Here is a 23,363-nt window from a genome sequence, read left to right as displayed (position 1 = left end):
AGTGGAGCCTGCAGAGACTCAGCCAGACCCAGAAAGCTGCCTTGCACTCAAGCTCCCTGAGCCCTCAGCTATCACTTCTGCTTGGCCCCTCTCCAGGCTGGATTAGATGCACCCAGCAGGGACACACACCCTGCCAGAGCCCCTCCACTGCTGTGTGGCTCAGACAGGGACAAAACAGCCAGCTGTCTTCAGTGTGTAAAAATGAGGAACATTTTGGGGAAACACCTCAGAAAATACTGGGTGTTAAGCAATGAATTTCCTAGCATCATAGTAAATCTCTGGCATGTGGGATAGACTCAAACTCCTTCACTGTTTGCAGCCACTCCTCTTTTGCTGTTCTGAGTATGTCTGCATTGCAGTCACTGTTCACAGAAACATTGCCAGACTGGGTTAAGCTCACTCAACTCCTGCTAACTGCTGCTGCAGCAGCAAAAACCTCTGTTACAAATTCTGCTTCAGCAGATTTCTGCATGGCTTTGTGTGTTAAAGTATCCACAGTGCAATTAGTCAGAACTTTTAAAAGTGAAGGTCCATAACCCATCAGCTGGGCTGAGAACCCAGGAATTCAGATAATCAGTCCTGAGATGCAGGTATTTTATTTGGGCATCTAATTAAAAGACCCAACCGAACACAAAAACTAAAACAACACCAGTACAATTTCATGGATTTCTGTCTTTGAAAAGGTAGCAATTATCTTTGGTAATTTCATTCCCATGGTACATGCTGCCTTTCTGCTTATCTCTGCTGAAACGCATTTTTCTAAGCAAAACAAAGCTATTTTATACCTCATACTCAATAGTTTTCAGTCTTGATCTTCAAGGCTAAAGGTGAATTTGTACACAGTGCTCTCCAAGTCTCTAGCTCTGTCATTACAACTCTGTTTATCCTGGGCTATTCTGGGACCTGTTCCCTATTTTACTCCCTGTGGTGCTTCTCTGACAGTGGCAGGAATGAGAGAAACTCAGGAGAAAGAACTGGGATTTTCTACCCCAAATCCAGGACAAGTTTTGATTAAGTTTAGACAATCCAGGACCAAAGTTTCTGTCCTTCAGCTGCAACACTGATGGCCTCCCTTACTGCAGCGGGAGGACCCCTACACACTTGCCAGATTTCTTCAGAGGATCAGGTTCCTACACACTGCTTTGCATCTCTAGCAGATTTATTGCAGGCTGAAATTCCTCCCCCAGCACAGCACTGTGCTGCAGGTGTGCCACAGGACAGGCAGCACAACCTCCATCACTGGCACATCAGTGTCCTGCCTTGTATGCATTAAACTTTAATGCATTTGCTGCCTTCCTGACATCAGCCCAAGGCACAAATGTGTTGATCCTGCAAGTGTGAACCTTCAAGGTTCCAGAAGTAGAGACCTGCTCTGCATTCAAATTCCAGTTTGAATATTTCACCCTGTCTTTCTCACACTGCATAGTCTTGAGAGAAGTCTTTTTATGGAGCAGGCACTGCACATAACAGTCAAAAAAAGGACCACTGCCTTCTTCATCTTTTTGTGAACACATGCAACATTCAGGGCCAGGTGAGGACACAGAGGAGGACGCTGCTGCTACATTGCATGGGACAGGGGCTGGCAGGGGACACGCCACCTTGTGAGTGGAGCCAAGTCAAGGGCACGTGCCTCTTCATATCAAGTGCATCCCAGTGGTACATCCGCCTCGGCACACCAGCTGATTCAGCCATTCATGTCATCAAAAACCAACGGCCTGGTGGATTGAACACTTGTCATCATGCATGTCTGGTAGCAGCTTGTATTGCATGATGTAGCTCACCACTTTTGCTCCTTGATTCAGACAGCTGAGCAGAGGAACCTATAGCTGTTTTGAGGAAAAGGGGATCCATATTGTGCTCTGCTCCCAACCAACATCTCCCACATGATATCTGAGGCACTGGTACTGACCTGCTGTTGTTATGTACTGATGGGCTTGCTAAGGAAATGAATGCACTGTTGAGAAAGTTTTCCTCATTCATTCCTAGGTGATTCATTGTTTACATGGTCATCAAATTGCCCTCTGAGTGTGTGACAGGAAAATAAGTCCTGATGATAAAGTACACTGTCAAAACTGTCCTCATGTAGTTTTAATTACTTTGGGTGTTACAGCAGACAATTATTCCATGTAGATTTTACTATGGATCAAGATGTACATATAAAATTAATTGATTCAAAATGGAATACACTGCTTTTGTGAAGGAGTGTGCTTTTATCATTAAAGGAGGGAATAGAGCTGAAGTAATTTACTGATGACAGCTGGAATATAGTATTTAATAGCAATGTGTGGAGTATGCTAGATACTGAAAATTAGAAAAAATATTTTGATCATCTCTTTGCATCTAGGTGGTGGCTCTGTCAGGAGATATTCTTTCATCATTGCAGTCACTTAATATGCAAAAACTGAATTAATGTCCTGTTATACAATTTCATCTGTGGGAGCACCATGCCTATGCTAATATAATAAGAAAAGCATACACTTCATCATTTCTATCCATGACTTAGTCTGGGAAGGTAAAAATGGCACTAGTTCTCTGTGTACTATGCCACCCACAAAAAAGAATTCCTAGCACAGAGATCCCAAAAACTCCCACCCTTGTCAGAGTAGACATAACATCTTACCAGCCACTAGGGCACAGCTTCTCCTCACTGGGCTGGACCCAAGCCACTTCTGTCTTTTTTGGGTTTTTTAATCTTTCAACCTCAAAAAGAAGGCTGAAATACTTTGAAGGTAGTGTCTCCCAAACCAACTTTGAAGGCAGTGCATCCCAAACATCTCTCTAGACTCAAGACATAAATTTCTGATGTCATTACATAATCATATCATAAACTATGTAAAAATACAACTTTACATGATATGGACACAGGATCTCCAGCCCCAGCTGCTTTGATGTACAAACCATTCTTACTGCCTGATATCACAGCCTGTAGCACATGGATAAGTAAGCAGCAAAACACTGAAATCTGCTGTGCTTGCATGTCTGAGAAGAGAAACAAATTTATAAGAAAGAACCCTTATCTTCAGAGTGAGAAAAACCACAAGCACCATGATCCATCCTCACCCCCATCTGCTACCAAGCCTGCTGAAACCTCCAGCACAGGCTGCTTCTGCTCCCTCACTGAAGGCGTTTGCTGATGGTTCTACCCCTCTGTGCCTCTGCTGTGAGAACCACACCAAAAGCATCAAAGGAAGGAAGACAGAAGTGACACTGCTTGAGTAGGGATTCTAGAAACAGGCCAGAAAATAGTGCTACAGTTAAATTTCACTGAAGGTATCTCAGGATGAGGTAACCTACAAGGACTAGCCCAGAAAACACAATGCTAAATGCATTTTGTTGTTATTATTAGATTTCTAAAGTCCATACCTCTTGGGTGTATTCTCATGGTTGCAGATCTTCACAGACTCCTTCTTCTGCACGCTGTTCTCTCTCGGGTCAGGGCTCCTCCAAGGCTCTCCCTGACTGGCTTACCCACCCCCTTTTATCCAAGTCATATTCATTGGTTACACTGCAGCCCAATTAAGGACATCACAGCTGCAGCCCATCAAGGGCAACCGGGACCTCTGGGGCAAAGCCTCTATACAGAAATTCAAATACATTTCCTCTATTATATTTCCCCCTTTTCTTTTACTTAAGTTAACAGTTATACAGATGTTCAATTACAATACATACATTTCCCCCTGACTCACAGGCCATGTTCAACACACACATTTCTCCATGACTCACAGGCCATGTACAACACCCATATTTTCCCACAACTCACAGGCCATGTATAACCCACATAGCTCCTTGCTCAAAGGCCATACTCTTTCACAGCTCCCTGACCCAAATGCTATGTTCCGTCACAGCTCTCGGCCGCTTTATCTTCTGCTAGCAACCACTGCAGCTCTTGGCTGTTCTGTCATAGCTCTTGGCCGCCACAGCTCTCGGCTGTCTTATGTTGTCGCAGCTCTTAGCCACCACAGCTCTCAGCTGTCTTATCTTCTGCTAACTATCACGTCGGGATCACCACTTGTTCTTGTTATTAGATTTCTAAAGTCCATACCTCTTGGGTGTATTCTCATGGCTGCAGATGTTCACAGACTCCTTCTTCTTCTGCACACTGTTCTCTCTCAGGTCAGGACTCCTCCAAGGCTCTCCCTGACTGGCTGTCCCACCCCCTTTTATCCCGGTCATCTTCATTGGTTACAGCTGCAGCCCAATTAAGGACATCACAGCTGCAGCCCATCAAGGGCAACCGGGACCTCTGGGGCAAAGCCTCTATACACATATTCAAATACATTTCCTCTACTATACATTTAGCTGTCAATCACTTACATGATGAAATTATTGGTATATTCCTCCTCATTGACCTGTTTTTTGATTATTATCATTTTGAATTCTTTTGTGCCTAAATTTGTAAGAGCAACTCAGAACACTAGGCCTTTCTTTAGGGATACAGTTAGGATATGATCTGCCTATAACCAGAGACATTCAGTTCCCTTGCTGTCTAGCCTCAGTTTTAAATGTTTGCAAAACTGCAGCCAGCTTAACTGCATTTTGAATTACACAGCTGTGTAATTCAACTACACAACACGTTAGCAAAAGGCACCTCTAAAATAGCTGAGTACATTTTAAAAATGTGTGCGTCTTCCCTCAAGATTTTCCTATTCCTCTCAAAAGTCCAACATGCCAGAGCCTCAGGAGAAAGAAGGCTTAATGGATTAAGTAGAACCATCTTGATTTTTACTAACTGGGTAGCCAAACTGGCAGCAGTGATGCTGAAACAGTGTCAAGAGTGATGCTGCTCCCAGACAACTGCACTGGTTTCCTAAAAGTGTTGTGGGTGTCCCACCCCTGGAAGTGTTCAAGACTTGGCTGGACAAAGCTCTGAGCAACCTGGTCTACTGAAAGGTGTCCTTGTCCAAATCAGGGGGGTTGGAACTAGATGATCTTAAATCCTTTCCAGCCCAAACCATTTTACCATTCTATGCTGTGCATTTTACTATCTGCTGCCAGAAGACAATTGTGGTGTTTGGTGTGGCAGTACAGCTTCCCTATCCTGAATGCAAGGTTGCAACAGCTCCTTAGAGTAAATGCAGGGTAGATAAGGTTTAGCAAAGATGATTTACTGGTGATGCTGTGTAGGGCTTTACATTTGTAGACAGTGATCTGATGAAACTCTTAAAAAACAGGAAGATCTGATGAGCAGCCAGCTGTTATGGTGTAAAAGACTTTTTAAAACACACAGACAAGGTAAAGATCACCTCAATCCCCTTCCTGGCAACAAAGTCAAACTCTAGGTGTTGATGGTCACCCAGTGTTTGCTAATTAGGAAGAATTGTGGAGAAAATCTGTGTGAAATATGTTTTGTCACTGAATTGCTGATCTCTGCTAATACACAGGGTTTCCTGCTTGATAACTGGAGTTAGAGGGATGAAAAAACAACAATGATAATATTCACACACATTTATCCACATGTTCAGGGCTTCATAAGACTCCTGTATTATAACCTAAAGCCACTGATGCTTTGTAACTGGTTGGATGCTTCTCCCGGGTGCTGCATCCACCAGCTGATGTTGTCCCTATTCATGTAAAATCCCTCCCATAACACAAAAAAACCCCATTGTCTGATGCTATTCATTCTGGTAACCATTCCTAGTCAATCAGACAGGTGTCAATCAAACTAATGCCTCTCAAGATAAAGCCAATCTGTCTAGGGTTGCAGGGTTTGAGCCAATTTAATTTAATTTATTAGAGTTGAAAGGAACCTTTGCCTCTGTGACAATGGGTAAGACAGTTTGTAATCATTCTCATTTAATTGATGAATGTAAATTTGGCACTTGACAATTAACCAGACACATTAAGACACTAGAGATGAAATCCCAAGAGGATTTCACAAGCATCTACATGTTCTAAGGTTTACTTTCCTATAGCAAATTCATCTGCAGCCTTTCTCTGTTGGCAAAGCTGGAGCCATTCAGCTGTGTCTCACAGAAACCGACAGCCTCCACTCAAAGAAAAAATCCTGCTGTGAAGGAGAAGGACCCAAGTCTCAGCTCTGCTTTCAGTGTGTGACTGCTGAAAACATACAGCCTGATGGCAATTCTGTAACCCCATACAGGCCTGCACTCCATGGCTTTTTGCAATTGATGTACCTATGCACAAGTGAGGAACTTCTAAGTATGCATTAGCCACAAAAAGCCCACAATAAATTAATTATCTTACAGAGGGCTGGTTTGAAGGAGCAATATTTTTCACTGGAAACACTTTTCTTTCCCACATATTTTCTAATGCTGAAACTTTGCTTGTTTTTATAGTTTGTCCTTTATGGTTGCCTGATTTACCAACCCACTTTGATTAGTTTTCAGTGTGAATTAATACACATTTGCAACCCTTCTAATCACATATTGCTCAAGGGTGGGTATTCTAAAGTCACAGATTTTAAGTCCAGGGTGCATCATTGCAGGCTTCAGCATAACTTTCTAGAATTTTACCCTTTGCCATGGGAGCAGAGTGCTGAACAATTCTCTGCTGACTGAATGTGAGATTTTTTTTAAGGAAGGAAATCTAATCCTGATTTAAAGATTTAATGCGAGAGAGAAGCTAACCACATCCTGTCAGGTGTTTCACTGGTCAAGATCTACATTTCATTTTTAGCTTGAACTTACACAGCTCCAGCTTCCACCCATAAAGGCATTGCTAGAACTTTGTTTTCTGAACAGTGTTATTTATAGCTTGTGACAGATCACTTCAGCTATCTCCTCATTTACAAGTTAATTAGATTTTTTATCGATATTTCTAGCTCCCTCACCCAAAGAAAAGCCCTGGAGGACAGCTTGGTCTTCTCACTCATGCCTCTACCTCTCAGCAGTGTCATCTGATCTGCACAGAAGCTGCTGCTCACCAGTGCAGTCCCCTCTTGATGGGGACAAAACCTTTCAGGGCCATCAGACTGTCACAGGCTCAGCACAGCCCACTCTGCTGATCATCCCAGCAGCACCAGCAAGGGCTCTCTGGCCTTTTCCCACCACCCTCCTGATGTGCAGCCTTGGAAGTCTGGATGTTATTTGAGCAGAGGGTTGGTTACTGCTGCGTTTCTCCTGTCATCCCCTGCTCCTTGCAGCCTGCTGTTAGTCCTCTGAAGCCACACATCTCACCAGGAGCTTGTGTTTACCCACCACCTAAGAGGCCACCCAAATCCTCTGTATAATCCCTCATCTCCCCATCAGTCCCCATCTGAGGCAACCTATAGTTACTTGAATATTTCTATTTTATTTTAAGTTATTGACACATAATTTGCCTTTTTTCATCACGTTAGTCCTAGGGTTTTTAGCTCAATGGGAACTGTTCTGGATGGGACTCCATGCAGTATATGTGAGTTTAGTGTGCTTACCCCTCTCTGTTCTCTGGTGTCAGTTCAATCTAAAAAGGCTTTAACATTGTATTTAAAGTGTTTACATGTTCCATTATGTAATGTTTGCATTCATTCTGACATACTTCAGATCTGCTCTCCCTCCTTCCTCCTTTTCCCTTCCCATTTCTCTGCCTGCATCCTACGCTTTCTGTCTGCCAGCTATAAAGAGATTTCAGAATTTTAAAAATAGCTATTTAAAAGCAACAAACCAAGGCTGAAATGAAATACAGCAGGCAAGAACTGCTCAGGGGAAACTCACTAAGTTAGAATACACCAGGGCTTTTCTGCAGGGTTTTAATGGTGACTTTGTGTAACTGCTTAGACCTAAATCTACACCTTTAGCTGAACCATCATCATGAGAGGTTTGTCCTTTATCTAAATATAGCTAATTGCAAGTTTACTTTGGGAAGAGAAATTCCAGATATAAATTAATTTAAACCATGTTTTATTCTTCTTATTTATTACATATTCTTCTTACCATGAAATTTTATTTTCCCCTCATGAGAGTTTATGGGATAATCTGGATTTAGATGCCTCTGTTTGAATGAACAAGCTCAAGAGATTTGGCCCCATGGTATTTAATGAAAAAGAAAATGTCATGAGGCCCTCCCCTTTGGAAATAACCAGTTGGGTAAAGATTAATGAAGATATATTCATGTCCACACTGTCCCCTGCAGAGAGGTTAGGAGGGATATTCATCATATACATCAGGATTAACTCAGTTTCTGCTGTGGCATTGCAATTCTCTTGAAACTGTATAGCTACTGACCTACTTTTCAGGTGGTTTGGTGGAAGTCACTACAAATCCTTCTGGCATTTCAGCACCAGCAGACTACAATGTTTTACAGGGATAGAGCATCTTATGAAATGGCAACAAATACAAAACTGAGTCACAAAATAGAAATTGAACCCTCAATGCTGGGAAAAACAAGGATAATTTTCATAACAAGCACACACAAGTAATGAGCTGACATGGAAATGCCCTACAGGAATTTTTCTCAAAGGGCAGTCTCTTCAACCCCAATAATATTATAATCTTTGACGACCTTCTGGTGCTCTTCCTCTTTTTGCAACAAAGTTACTGGAAGATTCCTTCCTTCCTTCCTTCCTTCCTTCCTTCCTTCCTGCCTTCCTGCCTTCCTTCCTGCCTTCCTTCCTGCCTTCCTTCCTAGCAGCTCTACTAAACCCAGGCTTATGTGTATATAAAATTACACCAGCTAAATGTTGGACACCACAGTCTGTCTCAGTTGAATATACTAATTCTTGAGGTTGAAATAACACCAGCTTTCTCCATAGCCCTTGCTCCCAGCTAAGGCAGCTTCTCAGGAAGTCAGTGTTGGAATATTTACCAGCCCAAGAGGGAGGTGGGTGATAAAAGCCCAGGACAGACCCCTGTTTGGCACCTTCCAGCACTGTCTGCCCCTCAAGCTGTGCCCATGGTTGATGGATGCTGTCAAACAAGGTGGTGCAGGGCAGCAGGCCTGGAGACACAAGCTTCTCACTCTGAAACAAAGACAAAGCAATACCTGACTCTGATCCAGCAGACAGAGACATGTGAATTTATACAAAGCAAATCCTTAATCACTCACCTAAACACAAGAAAGACTTCTCATAAATTGAACCCAACCACATTATCATCTTAAGCTCTTTAAGGATTTGCTTCTGATTTCATAAAATCAGCCTCAAGAGGAAAGTGGAGCAACATTTTCTGAAGCTGCATTGGGAAGTCCTGAAGGATGTTATTTTACAGCAGAATCTTGAGCAGACATTGTAACTGCTCTATCACTACCACTGTAATGGCAAAATGATCTCCTGCATTGCTTTAGTCCTTTGAGGACTTGGTGGTTAGAGAGCTGTTTCTGCTCCCTTGCACTGGCTGTACAAGGGCTGCCCCAGAAAAGAGGGCATGAACAAAACACCCAGGCAGCTCAAAGCCCACATTGATTTGTCTTGGCCAGTAATTACATTAACATCTCTGTGGTATGGTTATACAGTGCAGCCAGTGGGGAAGGGAGGAAAAGGATCTAATGAAGAAGACAAGACACAACTCAGCAATTCAGCTGTAACACTGCAGTTTGACAGATACATAAAGAATTTGTTTCTTCATGAATGTTTCTTCATCATCTCTTAAGATCTGGTCACCAGTTTGAGGAATTGAGGACAATAAAATAATCCCAATTTTAAAAATTATTATTTGGGCTCATTGATATAAATGCTATGCTAATTCAAAAAGTGGTGGCACCAGCACAGCACCGAATAAGGGAGCAGAGTTGTTTCAGCACTGCTGAGGCTTGCTGCAACTAGAGGGAAAGCCTCTGTTGCTGTGTCCCCATTGCTGTGGATAAGACCACTGGCTAGGTGGAAGAAGGAAAATTTTGTCTCCCTCTGCCCCTCTTCCATTGTTTCCAGGCCATGTCCACACTATTGCTGCATGGAAATTGATCTGCTGGTGTAGGAGAGGTGTTAAGCAGAAAAGACAGAGGGGAACAACCACTGTATATGGCAACTGGATTACAGGGTTATAGGAGTTTCTCTATGTTTTTCTTGTTACTCTACCTTGTAGTTAGAGATGGGGAAACCAGATTTTACTGTAGTTGAAACACCCAGACAACAGCCCCCAAAAAGTATCCCAGAGGGTACCCCATGGAGCAGTAAGGTGGCAAAGGCAGGAGCAGGCTAAGCAGTCTGAAAGAAAACAGTGCCTGAAGATGTCAAAAAAAGGGGTTGCACACCAGGATTGTTCCAGCCAACACAGGACAACTGATCCCCCTCTAACAGGTCCCTTGGAAGTGAGATAATATTAACCAAGAAAATAACTTGGCTTACTGTTTTTTATTTACCTTGTTACAAAAAGAAGAAAAAAAAAAAACACCACCAAAAAGAGGGTAGCAGACATTTTTAAGAGTGAATATTGCATACTGGTATAGGGTAATATCTGACAGTAAAGACACTTCAGAAAATTGAGATTAAATATCTTTCCTAATATTAACACTGTACTAAATCAAAAGCTTTACTCCTCCTCCTGTTTAGCTTTAGCTATATTACTGACCAGATAGCCTTCAAGACAGAAAGACCCTTTTATCAAAAAGGAAATAATTCCAGGGTTTGCCTGAGGCATATGTGCTTCCACAAGATTTAGAAAGGTAGGAAAAGAAAGTAGAAAAATGATTTATCTAACTTATTTTAAAATAAGATATATATTGCATTTTTGTATTTCAAATAAGGACTTGTTTCAATTTTATTCTGTCTATGTAATGGATTTTGTTTGCTTGTCATTTTAAATACATCCCTGTCTTGGAATACCTGAGGTATGCATTTAGTCCAAAATTAATTTCTGCAGTTTTAATTAATTATGGTTCTTGTATTAAAAATTAACTTCAAGGTTATTTTTTAAAATATATTTTTCTTATTTGTAGGACATCAACAGAGACAGGAGATATACATACCATAAAAATCATTCTTGATGTTCAAAAAATTTATTAATTTTTTTCAGGTCTTCCAGGCTTTACTTCTGATTGCTTGACAATTCAATGCCATTTGAGAAGTCCGAAAGAAAAAAAAAAAACCCCAAACTGTTTCAGACTTCAAAGGTAGAAAGACAGCATGGAGCTGGACTCCGTGGTATCACAGTTGTGGAGCAAGCCTGGCTCAGCCCAGTTCCCTGTGGCTGCAGCTGCTCTCCATGAGCTGCTGGCCCTGTGGCCACTGCCCCTCCTGCCGCCCTTTGGATGGTGCTCCCTGTCAGGCACAGGCCATGGGACCCACCCCAGCCCTGCTGTTTAGCTGCCATGGAACTCAGAACCTCTAATCTGACCTCCAGCTTCCTGGAAAGAGAGGTGGGAGAGGTCAACTGCTTCGGGCTGCAATCCCTCAAACCTCTTCCTAAATGCAGTCAGCCGTGAAAAGAAGTCACGGTGGTGAAGCATTTGTCATTCAAAGGGAGCATTTGCCTGAGCTCCTTTCACTAACCCCTCTTCCCCCACCAGGACCTGAGCCTTGCCCAGACCTTGAATCACTTAGACAGACCCTGCCCTTTCCTATTTGGGGTGGGAAGGGCTTGCATTTCTCCTTATTTTTGGTCTCAGAGCAGGGCAGTATTCTCCATGAGAAATGTAAATCTCTTCATGCACCACCACAGCTCTTGCTCTGGACTGAGACCTCAGCACTCCTTCCTGCTCTCCATAATTTTCTGGTGTCTTTGTGAGTAATAATTAATCATTTTTAGCCTAAAGACAAGGAATGTGTTCTAGCCTTTGCAAGAATCAACCTTTTACCTCAGTATGTGAGAGTAGCACTGGCATTGATTTGTCTTTCAACAATGTTTCAAGCTTGGTTTTGGGTTTTTTTTTTTGACAAAAGGCTACATTAGAGCATTAATGATCACAATATGTTCAGGTTTGTTACACTTAGCAGGTGGGCTATTAATAAAATGAGTATTAGTGAGTTTGAAAAATCTTTTTTTCTACTCAGTTTTGATTTGCTTCCAAATACCTGCCCTGTGGTCAGACCACATATTTGTAATAGGCTCCTCTGTGGTAGTGAATTTCTTGACAGGGTTTTTTGTATGTTTTTAAAGATCACTTCAGCCTCTATACAGCAGCATCTTTGTTCATATTTAGCAATTGGAAATCAGTCCTTAATTTCCCAAGGCCAGCAGAATGTCCTGAACTTTGCTGCAGCAAACTAAAATTTATAGGTACATATACAAAGAGTGGGAGCTCAGACAAACTAAATAATTTGTAGATTCAAGCATGATGCTTGTGACTGTCATTAGAAACCAGTCTGCCATCCTAGTAATTACATTCAGATGGCTTTGGGTCAAACCCACTTACTGTATTGTTTCTTCTAGAAAATGAGCTCTATGAGCCTACATATTTCTGCCTAGCAGTTTAAAAATATTGATGGAGGATTATATTACAGCAGCCTTAAAGATTTTATTTAAGGTATGAAAAAAATGAAATAGTTTGTAACTGTGAATATAGATTGCAATTATTTTTAACACTAGCAACCAATTTTCTGACTGAATAATTTTTATGTATATTTCTAATACTTGTAGGGAAAAAAACCCCATGATTTTGATGTAATTTTCTGAACCAAAATATTTTCTCAACATGGTACAGTCAGTAGTTTTAATTTCTTATTTTCGTTCTCTTTCCCAGCCATCATCTACAATCAATACTACAGATGAATCAAACCACTTCTCCAGTTTCCTAGTGGAAGTCTGATAGATCAAAGTCCATTCAAGGGTGCAAATGTTTCCCTTTGTCTCATCCAGGCCATTCCTGAAGCTAAGAAGAGGTAAAATATTAAGAACAGCCATATTTTTCAGCAACAAATCAAGATACAAAGAACAACTAAATACTCCTGAATAGCAATTCTGCAGCAGTGTCAGCTAAAATGCTGCCATGGACACCTGCTCATTCCCTCTAAAAATACATTTCTGGATTGTGTCACTAGAATTAATGAGCCTAAAACATCTAATGTCTCATGACAATAGGATTCCTGAGTGGGAAGCTGTGTGTGGAAAAGTCCTGGGCAGATGTACTGCAGCCCTTGCTCTGCTGCCCTGCAGCTGTGCTGCTGAGCAGTAGCCACAGCCAAGGCAAGGCACTCCAAGGCTGGCAAGGTGAAGGAAGCCACAGCTGGCTCCCAGGCTGGGAGCAGCATGATTTGCTAAGGCTGAACGTGGGTCCAGGTGCTGCTCAGCAGACACAGCAACTTCTCTCCTTCCTCCTTGCTGGAAAGCAGGGAAGTGAGCTACCCCCAGGGGTGGCATCACCAGCAATGGCTTTGTTCATTTGTCACTGTCATATTTTGTGAAAAATCCCTTTGCCGGGATTTCATCTCCTGGGAAGCTGAGAAGCCTCAGAGAAAAAATGAAAACAATAATTACCCGATTTGCTTCTCCTGTGTTTTGCTGCTTTGGAATGTGGTTTGGACATTGTTTACCAACTGGTCATTGTTTGATTGGTTTCATGTGAATTGTTTTGACTTAATGACCAATCACAGTCCAGCTGTGTCAGGACTCTGGAAGGAGTCATGAGTTTTTCATTATTATCTTGTAGCCTTCTGTAAGTATCCTTTCTCTATTCTTTAGTGTAGTTTAGTATAGCATTCTTTAATATAATATAGTAACATAAAATAATAAATTAGCCTTCTAAGTACATGGAGTCAGATTCATCTTTCATCCCTGAAAATACCACATCCATTTGATACATTTCTCTCCTTTGGAGGAAGCCTTGGTCCAACACTTCAGCCAGAACAGTTTCCTTGCCCTCAAGGCCTCAGCACTAACCAGGCAGCAGCACTAACAACGCCTGTCTCACTCAGTCAAATCGGCCACGCCAGGAGCCACTGCTTTGACAGAACTATTTTACACACCTCAACCATAATGTGACTTGTCATTGCTTTCAGAGATGTGGTGTGCAGCCATCCAGGCTTTCACGGAATGTTTTGGCCTGTAAGAAAGTGCTATTCGATTATTTACTCTCTCCCCTTGACTGTGGCAGCTTCTCCCTGATGTACTCCTTGAATGGAAGCAATGCTTTCCCACAAGCCCCCATGCCTTCCTTCACATCCCCTTCTTGTCCCTAATGGCTTGATTTCCAGAGGTGATGCTATCCTTAGGCCCCTCTGCTCCTTGAAGAAGTAGGGCTGCCCAGGCCTCTTGAAAACCAGGCCAACAATACAGAGAGGAGTAATTGCAATCTTTGTGGGTAGCTCCAGGCCATATCATAATACACTCTGTTAGGTGAGGACAAAGCCCATGCTGGAGGGATGAGCAGTTAGAAGTGATGCAGGCCTGGCATGAGGAAAGAAACACATCAGTCTATTTGAACTTTTTTACCAGTGTGTGGTGAGAGGGAGCTTAGCAAGGATGAACATCTTCCCTGTCTTAAGGCAGGTAGGGCACGCTTCATCCCAGCAACTGGCAGGGGTGAGGGACATTGAAAATGCTGATTTAAACCCATGGTACTGCTCTGCATTAGGAACTCACATGAAATTTACACTTGTGTGGTTTGAAGTTGCATTCTCTTTATAATGAGTTTTGCTTATACTATGTACAAATAATAATTAGGGGACATACCTCAATACATCTTCAAAAGGTACTTGTTTCCTCAAAGTACAGAAGCCTGCAGGCTGAGAACCGATTTTTCTCCAATTTTATTTACTAAAACTTCTTTAATGAGTATTTCTACATGAATAAGAGATGTGGAACTAGGATCATGTTTACGTAAAATAGGAGTGAATTGAGGGATTGCAGCAAACTGCAGCACTTCCAGTTCCTACAGAGTTTGTGTATTTCTGGTTTAACACGTGTAAATTGACCTCTCAACTGCATCTGCGAGCACCTAAGCATATCCAGTGGCTTGGTCTTGCCATAAGGGGGAAGTCTTGTTCCTTCTTTTCCTTCTCCTCTAACTCAAACTTCTTCCCAGCCAAAGAGCCTGCCCCCTCATCTGTGGTGGCACTGGAGTTTATTTGATTTGCCTGTGAGCTGATACAACTCAATGACACAGCAGAAAACCAGGCAGCTGTTTCTTTCAGGGTCACTTTGTGCTTGGTTAGTGACCAACACTGGTGACTGAAGGGCTTCATTCATTCACAGGTAGCAGGGCTGACAAAAGAGAGATGATGGGATTGCATGTCTGGGAACAGGGTCTCCTCAATCTGGTGGAGGTGAACTGCTGGCTTAGTGATTGCCATCCTAGGAAAATGAAACCTAAGGTGTCCAGCTTGAATACCAAAATCTATTTTAGGCATCTGAAAATGCAGTTTAGTAAAACAACCTGCTTTGCACAAGCACAGCTGAGGCCAGTCCTGTGCCTCTGGAGCAGAACATCTCCAGCAGCTTCTCCAAACCCTGCTGCCCCCCTGCCTGCCCCTGACACTCTTCCCATGCTGGCTGGCAGAAATTTCTATGCCTTCTCTGGGAACTGGTCCAGCTGAAAAGTAACTTCTGTAGCCAGCTCAGTTGCAAAGAGCTGTGACAGTGCAATGCAGGGCAGAACAAGGAACAGAGATGGGCTGTTCCAGGCTGAGCCAGAGCAGAGCTTGTACGTGTCCAGCTACTCCTGACTGCTGCTCTCCCAGAATGCTGCAAGTCAAAGGCTGTGACCCCTAGCAGCACATGCTGTGCTTCAGCTGTGCCTGTGTTAGCCTTCCACCCTAACTACCAACAACAACAGGCCCTTGGACAAGAGGTTAAATAGGGTGCTTGGGATTTCCTCATTCTTGACTGGGAGAAAAAAGACAGTGGAAAGGCCTGAGATGGAGGGTGGGTTGCTGCTATGTGTGTACATTACTTGTATGTTATTTACTTCTGATATAACTATGACATTACATAATGTAAAGGCAATGTAGGCTTCCAAGGCTCCAGTTGTCCTTCCTCTCCTGGTCTTGTAAAATATTTTGTTGCACTCCTTTGCTGCATTTTGGGTCATGCTAAACTATAAGCTCCTTGTGGCAGAGTGTGTGTCACTGGTGTGAGGCACAATGCCTCAGATAATGGAGCTCTAGCAGCAGTGGGGGCCTTGGGGAGTGCCTGTCACAGAAATGACAGGAAGGAAGAGTTTCACTCTTGTTGAGTGCAGAATTAGTCATGTCTGAGATTGCTTGATTTTTGCCAGCCTTTTTGAAGGACTTCATCTTTGCCTGTTGCCTATGCAGCTCCTATCCCTCTATCTCCACCAGCTACCCACCACCTTTAGACCCCCCTCCTACTCCTCTGTTTTGATTCCATGCCTGATCCTTCCCTTTTGTCAAGAGATCACAAGCTCCTGTCCCTCATTCTCTGCATCTCTTCTTTCTGACCTCCCTGACCAGCCTGTCTGCTGAGTAGGGCTGCAAATAAAGGTTAGGTAATGAGCAAACTCCACTTCCCCAGATTTAAAAGAGAAACATCCAATATTGTCTTCTTCTAAATGCAGAGGCAGATAAATTAAACCAAAAAGTATTTGGAACTGGAGTGCAAAGGGGAGATGAGAGGTGGGAGAAAAGAAAGGAAGAGGTCAGCAAAAGCTACCCCTCTCCTTTGGAACTGTCTTTGGCTTTGTTTCCATTTTAGCAGGAGTAGAGGTTAAGGTGAGAGTCCAGATTGCTTTGGCAATACACTTTTATACCACATGTAGTGACTCTTGCTCAAAAGCAAGTATATGGACTTGATTAAGCTTATGATTTTTGAAAGGTTTTTTCCAACCAATTAAATCCAAATAAACTAACTCTCTGGAGGAGTCAGGAATGTCTACAGCAGGGTTAAAGAGATGGAGAGTTCCTCTGGGTTTCAGTGTACTGGCATGCTTTGTGCACCCCTTGTACAAGACTCAATGAAAACTGTATTTTGCTGATGACATCAAACTGTGCCAAAAGATACAGCTGCTAGAACATTTGTTTCCAGTCTTTTTGGACCTACAGCCTACTGTTAGCCTCCAAAATTTCCTACAAATCACAATTTCACAACTCATACTTTAAACTGAAAACACTACAGAGGCACCAAATGGCCATGACGGCCTACCACTCTTTATAGGACATCAACAAGGCTTGAGTAGAGCAGGAGAACCACTGGTCAAGAATGAAGGAATGCAAAGGTAGAACAAAAGTGCTGATTCGAAACTCCACATGTGCACATCTTCACTGACTACAAAACCAGTTGGAGGTGCAAGAGTTAGTTATTCTCTGGGGTAGTTGGGTTCATTGCAGACTCACCATGTGGGATGTGGATACAGATGTTAGGGGTTTCACAAAGTCTTCTTGATTCTAACTAAATGATTTGATGGGAACCTTCTGCAAGAACTGCAGGTGAAAGAAACCAGGGAAAACAAAGTCTGAGAAAAACATCATTAGGTCAGCTACAGTGCCAGTATAGTGGCATGTCAGGAACAGAGAAGAAAGGCAACACCAGACTGGTAAAATGGCAACCATCAGCTGGATATTACAGGAACTGACAGGTTACATGCTACAATAATATGCATTTTGTGGCAGGGGCCACGTGGACAAACTGGGATGGGCTGGGCTGGACTCTGCTAATCATGTCACCCAGTGCAGACAGAAGTTGTTGGATAAAGAGCTCAAAGAAGGTTAAAAAAAAAATTAAAAAAAAAAAGGTTAACAAATCAACAGAGGAACCCAACAGCTGGCAATCATGAAAGGTGGGATGAGGAAAGGATCAGCTCTGAGGATTCATTGGGTAGATACACATGGAGATAATACATTGAGCTGTAATCTTGCCAAAGATTAGGTGAAAATGAAAATGCTGGTGGCTGCTGTATTTGGATTTCAAAAAAACCCCCAAGCAACAAACCAGCACTTTCCTGGAAAGGCAAATCCTTGCTTGGAAAACACCAAGAGCAGATCTAGACTCAAACCTTGAACGCATCTGACAGCATTGCTACTGCAGAATGGCATATGGGGCTTAAACTTATTCTCAGGAAGAAAGAGCTCACTGGGTGTTAAGTCACTCCTTACATATGGGTGGAAACTCGTAGTAATTGTGCAATTTCCCTAAAAAAATCCCCAGAGATCTCAGTTCGGTATTTTGCTTTTGCAGCCTTTCCTGCCTTTGCTGTTACAGCGCTTTTCACTTGCAGTCCTTGAGCTTCCCTACATCATGTAAAAATACGATTATTTCTTTTGCTTAAAGACCTTGGTACAACATTAAAAACCCACCAGTAACTATACCGAGGTTCCTTTTGCCAAAATACCTGTCCTCTTTAGTCACGCTCACTTAACGAGGAAAAAAAAACCAAAAACCCAAGACCAGGATGCTTCAATTCCTCCTTTTTTCCTCCTTTCCAGGCCGGCCACCGGAGCATCCTCCAGCCGCGCAGCCCCCCGTGCAGCAATAGGGGCGGCGGCCGCAGCATCCTCCGCCGCAGCGCCGGCCCGGCCGCAGCTGCTCCCCGCTGCTCGGGGGCGGCCAAGGCCCCCGGGGCCGCGGCAGTGCCGCAAGGTGGGCAGCGGAGCGAGGCGCTGCGGCGGCAGCCGTGCCCCGCAGCCTCCGCAGGGCCGTGCCGCGCTGTGCCGTGCCCCGCAGCCTCCGCAGGGCCGTGCCGTGCTGTGCCGTGCCGTGCCCCGCAGCCTCCGCAGGGCCGTGCCGCGCTGTGCCGTGCCCCGCAGCCTCCGCAGGGCCGTGCCGCGCTGTACCGTGCCCCGCAGCCTCCGCAGGGCCGTGCCGTGCTGTGCCGTGCCCCGCAGCCTCCGCAGGGCCGTGCTGTGCCGTGCCGCGCTTGCTGCCGGCCCGCGGCGCCGCCGCCGCCTCCCTGGCTCCGCCGCCGGGCGCGGGGACATGCGCAGTGCCCGCGCCGCGCTCCGCGGCCGCGCTCCGGCCCCTCCGCCGCCTCCCCCGACCCTCCCGCCGGGCGGAGGAGGGGGAGGGAGAGAGGGGGAGGAGGAGGCGGGTAGGGAGAGAAAAGGAGAGGAGAGAAGAAGAGACGAGAGACGCGCCGCAACTTGCTGCCTCTCCTCCCTCGGCTCCCTGGCCGCGCCGCTGCGGGCTGCGCTCCGCGGGAGGCGGCATCCAGGGACGCTCCGCTCCGCAGGGCCGGCGCCTCCCGGTGAGTTGGGGGCGGTGCGCGAAGTTGCGGTGTCCGTGTCCGTGTTTTGGGGGGTGCTGGTGCAGTCGCTGCGGGGACGCTGCGGGGCTACCCCTGCTTGCCGCGCTCCGCGCTGCGGGCGCTGAGGACGCTGCGCACGGGCGGAGCTGCAGGCGGCAGGAGCGGACACAGGTGCGGGGCACGGCCCCGGCCCCGGCCGGGTCAGCTGCGCGGATCTCCGCGGCGCGGGGTTACCGCGCCTCCCCGCTGCTGCCAGCCAGCCCCGTTACCCGATTTCCATTGAAATCCTATTAGGCAGTGACAGGCTCCAGTTTGTGTCACTGTGGCATCTGCTCTTGGCTTGGAAAGTCTCGTGGAGGACGGGGTCGCTGGGGCGAGCGGGGTCTGCTCGTCCAGCGGAGCTGCGAGCGCAGATTGTCCCTAACGCCGAGTGCCGGGCGTGCTGCGCGGGGCTTTCGGCTCTCAGTGCTCCGGAGAGGGAAAAGAGAAACTGACCCACGGTCACAGCAGAAAGTTGTGCAGCTTGAAATGCTACGGGCGCTAATGGAGCAATTAGCTAAATAAACAAACGTAGTGATTTATAGGTGTCTGAACTATAGCACTTTCAAGATAGAGCTCTTTAACCTTTCTTTCTAATCTATCCTTCAGAGATTTGGTTATAAGGAGAGTAACATATCGTGTGTGGTGCTGAATACACGAATTAAATGCATTTGTGAAAGGAACGGCCTTTGAAATAATACTAAGCCATTAAGCAATAAATGCAGAAAAGGAGTGAGACAGAGAAAGAGCAAAGAAAAAATCTTGGCAGAAAATATTTCCCCCCTTTCTAGCAGCCTAGGAAGCCTAGCAGCTGTGCTTGATTAACTTTTATCCAGGGTTCTTATTTAATGAAATTAAACTTCAAAAAAACAAGTGTGCTGTGTGAAACCAGAGGCAAATCCTCCTTAGTCCTCTCAAAGTCTGTCTGTGTTGCAGATAAATGATGATTGGAGCAGCATCTGTTAAGAGAATTTGTAGAAGCAAACACTGCTAAAGATACCAGTAGGTAAATGGAAGTACGTTGTTATTGTATTTGTTTCTCTTAGGTGATGCAGAACAAGACATTTCAAATTCCAGGGAGTTTTATTTTACATCTTTAAAAATTTTTCAGGTGCATAGCTTTGTTATTGCAAAAGTGCCTCCCCTGATTGGAAAAGTGATTAATTCAGGTCTTAGTTTATTTAACAAAGGCCAAATTCTGCAGCCTGTGGGGCATCTCCTGTAAGGGGTGAGTGTCTTTTGCACTCATTGAAAAAGAAAATAGTACAGCATGTGTAACACCATGCAGGCCTGAAGTACTAGAGCAGTTTTATATTTAACCAGCATTTCAACACAGATTTTTATTAACATAAAATCAATATTCAGGATTGGGATCTGCAACTTCCAAATGAGAACCTGATCTGGAGGCAATGCATTGCTCAAATGAGTAAAAGTTGTGGGATATGACAGTCATCAAACTCACCCATCTTTTGTTTGGTTCCTTTTATGAGATGTCATTTAATGAGGAAAAGAAACAGGTAATCCATTGTGTTTTAAGACACAGTGCTCCTCATAGGCCTCATTGCCAGGCATTTGAAAGTGAATGTGGCTTTAGATCATGTATTGTGTACAAATGACTACTACAAGATAACTTAAGTTCTGAATTTATTCTACTATTACAGTTCTATTGATCAGAAAGTGGCAACTGGATTCCAAGTCCTAAACAAGGATGATCTGAGAGTTAATTTATATTTTAGGAAGCACTGAGGAGTGCACAAGAAAAGCCATCAAGTTTTTCTTGTTGGATGTGCAGTGGCATTTAGTTTAAGGAGCCTTCTTTCTTGGGGCACTGGGAACTTCATTGACACACAAAGGAGTTAAATGAGTTTATCAGCTCATTGATGCCCATGGTGAAGTGCTGCAGAGTTCAGTGGCTGGAACAGGACAGTTATTTTATTTCCAGTAAGGATGGGGATAGAGAACTGAAGGGCTTTTTCAAAGTAGTTCCAAACCCATATAGTTTAAAACTGTAAAATAAAACACAAGAATAAGATTAATAGACCAAGAGGACTCAAAACCATGTGACAATTAAAACAAGAAATCATTCAATAACACTACCCATGCCCCTACAGCAATGCCTCTGCTTCAAGGTCTTGAGACTGGGGCAGGATTCAGGCAGAGGATGGGAGGGTGGCTCAGCCCTGGAGCAGCCGTGGGGAGGAGCAGCTGACCTGGGGTGTGGTGGTTGTGCTGGGGATGGGAGGGAGCCCAGGCAGGGTGAAGGGGAGCAGAGGGCTGCCCCTCACCCTTATCCCCAGTAGCTAAGCTGAGATGGGGAGTGGCCCCCTCCCATGATTTAGGGTTTGCTGATTGTATGGTGACTGCTGGCCCTGGCCCTGCATGGAGCCAGCAGGGAGAGGTGCTGGATGAGGCTCAGGTTGCACAGCCTGTGGCTTGCAGGCAGGCTGCCCTGGCTGCTTACTGCCCATCCCAGCATCCCAAGGATGCCATCAGTACTGCTACTGCCTTATACTGTGTATAATAATGCCAAAAAGTTCTAGTGAGGGGAGAAGCTCAAGTTTCTTCCATGGGACCATGGGAAAATGGTCCATTTGTAAATGTTCATATGATAGGATACTGCTTGCATAGAGTGAAACGTGGAAAGGCAAGCAGTTTACACTCATTTGTGCAATACTACAAGAAGTAAACTCTGAATTTTGAAATCACTATGCAGTAATGTGGGCTCATGGAGGACCTGTGAAAGCTGCAACACAGATGAGGAAGCTGAATCCTGATTTGGCTGCCAATTTACTACAGGTAGTTGAGATGTCCTTGGTTGCTATTCCCCCATCTCCATCCTGGTACCCTTCATGCTCTGATTTGCTGTGCTGTGCCAGAGGTTCTCCATCAGTCACTCCTTCCCCTGGTCCCAAATCTCCATGTGCCATGCCAGCAGTGGTGCCCTGCTTGTGAACTGGTGTGAATGGCAGCCTGCAGGTGTTCAGTGACTCCTTCAAGGCCCCAAACTGCAAACCTCTCTGCAGTTTCATTCTGCTTCTCTTCTGTGGTGAAGCAGTTTTTTTGGCAACACTGTTCCCTCAGTTACCTGGGCAGGCTGCAGATGGTGGGACCTCCAAAGCTTGCTCTGAGAAGGTGCACCAAGCACAGCTGTGAAGTGCATGACGAGTGACAGGAGGTGTGCCTGTGCTTCATGGATGTGATATAACCCAGTTTTAATTAAAGCAGGCACAGCAGATTATTAGGGTAGATAAATACTGCCTTGTTACAGCCCTCTTGGGTCGTATGTAAGCAGTATTCGTTTAGAAAGGATGAATGAATAGTCAGTGTGAAGGATAAAGATCAGCATTGTTAATCACTCTGGAAGTCTTCCGTGGGAAAGTGTAAACTCATGAGGAAAGACAGTGCCCATAAATGTCATTTAAATATTTAAATAAATTGAGGATAAAATTTTGATAATAAAGGCATGCAAGTACCAAGTTATGTTTGGGTTCCTGTCCAAGATAACTGGGACTTGTACAGTTGGCTTCTATCATTGATAGGCTGTGCTTCTGCTTCATACTTTGCTAGCAGTAATGAAGAGCTCATCTTCAATGCCACCTGGGGGGGAAAAAAACCCTAATTTTTCTTGTCATAGTGCAGAGAAAAACTTCAGAAACTTGGGGGGGCTATGTTTGCTTAAGATCTTGAGCTTCAGGAGGGGTTAATGCTTCCCTTGTGGTGTTTGTGCCAGGTGCCTTTATGGGGGCTTGAGTCAGGGGCACTGAGCATCCAGCTGCAGCTTGTTGCTGTTGATATATCTGCAGGGTGGGAAGAATGACTCCAGGTGGGAAAGAGTGGGTTTCCACCTCCATTAATAAGCAGAAATTGTGCATCTACGGTTCCTTGATTTTGTAATTCTCACTAAAGTTTCTTTTGCCCTTTCATACCTCTCAGAATGCCTTACAACTGTTGGGGGAAAAAAAATCTGTGTGCTTTCATGTAAATGCAATGAGGAAGAGCCTTTGAAAATATATCTAGCTGATGTTGATGAATAAACAAACGTGGCCAGGGTAAATCTTTTCATCTAACTTCAAGAGCCACGCTGTAATGAAGTAAATATAGATGTACTTAATGGGCTTCTTTCATCCAAATATATAGCAAGCCCTTTAAATTAATGCAAACAAATCTAAAATGGATTTCTAAGTGGCTTTTTATTTTTTGTTTTCTCAATATTGGAGCAGTTTAGTCTACCCAGGCTAGGCCAGGAGGGGACCTTGCTCCTGGGGCTGTGCAGATGCTGAGGTGAATGCTGGCCCAAAGGGGACAGGGCAGTAGGAATGTGAGAGACCCAGCTCTTCTGCTGGGGTGTTGTGCAGTAAAGGCAGGAAGTGCTCATTCCA

The 23,363-nt window shown here is 44.4% G+C and overlaps 1 protein-coding gene across 2 annotated transcripts in view; it reads left to right on the top strand.

Annotated features, from left to right (window-relative positions):
* The first annotated feature begins 18,808 nt into the window (after positions 1-18,808).
* PAG1 (phosphoprotein membrane anchor with glycosphingolipid microdomains 1) overlaps positions 18,809-23,363 on the top strand; it is a 111,768-nt gene continuing 107,213 nt past the window's right edge. The window contains exon 1 of one of the 2 annotated variants that reach the window (XM_071421335.1): positions 18,809-18,945. The gene's annotated coding sequence lies outside the window, so the exon portion shown is untranslated. The remainder of the gene's footprint in view (positions 18,946-23,363) is intronic. The other variant, XM_071421332.1, reaches the window with a different exon arrangement.

The sequence above is a fragment of the Agelaius tricolor genome, unplaced genomic scaffold (genome assembly GCF_023055355.1).
Source record: "Agelaius tricolor isolate 1412-34295 unplaced genomic scaffold, bAgeTri1.0.p SCAF_2, whole genome shotgun sequence".
Lineage (NCBI taxonomy): Eukaryota > Metazoa > Chordata > Aves > Passeriformes > Icteridae > Agelaius > Agelaius tricolor.
This window is presented reverse-complemented; position numbering and strand designations above follow the sequence as displayed.